Genomic DNA, 2,292 nt, shown 5'->3' with positions numbered 1-2,292 from the left:
CGAGTCATGAAAAACACTGTCTCACACCCCACCAGAGGTGTGAGCGCCACCTTTTACGGAAAAACCTGGTTGTGGATGACTGATGCTCACCGTCCTTAGCTCTTGAGAATTATGGAAATGCGGGGTGCTAAAAATCTCAGATAGATATGTACATTTCTTGAAAAAAGGCAAGCAAGCCTGCTTCAAGTTCTCAAGAATTTTTTTTTGATGATAAATGCATTTCATTATTTATTTAGATGTTTAAGCTCTTGCACTAGGTTTTTTACAAGTTGGCGAACACTGACAAATTATTTCTCCCACAGAACTATAACCACACATTCCCAGGCAGTATAAATATATGGCTGAACTAACATTAATACACATCACCATTTTATCAATCATGTAATAAAAGAAATTATCAAGTATCCAAATATTAAGTTACACAGCTTAAAAGGCATATAAAATATTAGATGTCTGCTGAATTCATTAGCAGAAACCTACTTCTTCTTTTTGCAAGAGGTTGGGAAGAGAAGGAAAAAAAAATCACACTTCAAACAAAATAGCTGGTAAACAATTTCCAATAGATATGGAAAAAATTACAAGAATTTCAGAAATTTTATGATTAAGAATTATTGTAGCTACCATAACAAAGCATCGCTACCTTTTAAAAAATAATTACTAAATTAAAGAGCATATCTACATGTTCTGCACAAGACGTAAGCAACATTTTACTAAAAATATGTAATGGCCCCCTCCCATTTATTTGTCAGACCCTCCCCGGTTAAGTTGCACCCCAAAGTGCAAACATTAAATTAACTGTAAGGTTTTTTTTTTTGTCTGGAGACATTAAAGACACGTGTGCTTTTGTACAATGCAGATTTTCAAAATGGAGTTTTCCTCTAAAGTCACAAAATGAGATTTTGTAGACATTAAATTAAATAATCACTATAAGACTCGGTAAAAATCTCAACAAAAAGCAATGGCTGCGCAAACCTGATGTATATTGGTATGAATGTGGGAGACGTAAACATAAAGTGAACAGACAAATAACCATATAGGCCCTACTTTCAATGTTTGAAATGACTGAAGGAATACACCACATAAGGTCTAGAGTGTGCATAGTTCCTGGGATTTTAAGTTCTGTATGATATTAAAAATATACAAGTATTGTGCTGGGTATTTTGGCACCTAATCTCTCAAAAATTTCTTATATATTGGTAAGATCCTGTTACGGGAATAGATTAAAAGACAACTTATAACTCAATATTGCATGATTTCAGAAAAGGTCAATTGTTACAAATGATAAGCCCATTTTAAATGCTGACGAGCAAAAATCCAGATAGGTTAACTGTAGCCCACAGAGGTTGCAATTCTGTCGAACTTGTAGTATGGTGAGACTGCTTTTCAGTACTCATATGGAAGCTTTGTTAGATTTATCCACCAATATGTGGGCTAATATGTTTGACAAATCAGGTCCTCTCTCAAGTTCCACTTCCAGGGCAATAGCACCAGGCACCCCGATTTTACTGAGTGCAACAGTTGTTTCTGTGACCATCGGAGTCTTTGAAGCGCAGCCACATTTTAGGACGATTCTTCTCCAAATACAAAAGCTGCTTGCTGTTAAAAGCTCCATGCCGCTTCTGTCTTATGAGCTGTACTGCTTCTTCATATTTCATTCCACCTTCAATCAAGGCGAGGGCGACAAGCACCGGAGCTCTCCCAAGACCTGCAGCACAACGAACAGCAGTGCAGCAGCCAGGCTCTTCACGAAACTTAATTTTTACAAGACTCAACCAATCATCAACAATTTGGTTGGATGGCGGTGCACCATCATCAAAAGGCCAATCAGGAACACGGATGCCTTCGTTTTCCACAAGAGCTGTGTCGTAAGTTGCTTCACACACTCTTACTATTGTGGTAACTCCATACTTCTTAAGTTCCTCTATAAATTTGCTTAAGGTTGCATTGGTTGGATTGTGTGTGATAAGAAATCTCATGTTCTTATATGTGACTTCCACAGGAGCTGGGCAGTTCATTCTAGCCATTTTAATTTAGTTAAAACAACAGTCAATAAGGGGGGAAGTGGACTTGGCCCAGTGGATAGGGCATCCGCCTACCACATGGGAGGTCCGCGGTTCAAACCCCAGGCCTCCTTGACCCACGCGGAGCTAGCCCGTGTGCAGTGCTGATGCACGCAAGGAGTGCTGTGCCACACGGGGTGTCCACGCACAGAGGAGCCCCACGCACAAGGAGTGCGCCCCGTAAGGAGAGCCGCCCAGCACGAAAGAAAGTGCAGCCTGCCCAAGAATGGCA

The 2,292-nt window shown here is 39.9% G+C and overlaps 1 pseudogene; it reads right to left on the bottom strand.

The window, feature by feature from the left end:
• Nucleotides 1-1,502: 1,502 nt before the first annotated feature.
• LOC101437646 (protein tyrosine phosphatase type IVA 1 pseudogene) lies at nt 1,503-2,024 on the bottom strand (annotated as a pseudogene).
• Between the last annotated feature and the right edge of the window lie 268 nt (nt 2,025-2,292).

This window comes from Dasypus novemcinctus, chromosome 19, assembly GCF_030445035.2.
Source record: "Dasypus novemcinctus isolate mDasNov1 chromosome 19, mDasNov1.1.hap2, whole genome shotgun sequence".
Taxonomy (NCBI): Eukaryota; Metazoa; Chordata; class Mammalia; order Cingulata; family Dasypodidae; genus Dasypus; species Dasypus novemcinctus.
This window is presented reverse-complemented; position numbering and strand designations above follow the sequence as displayed.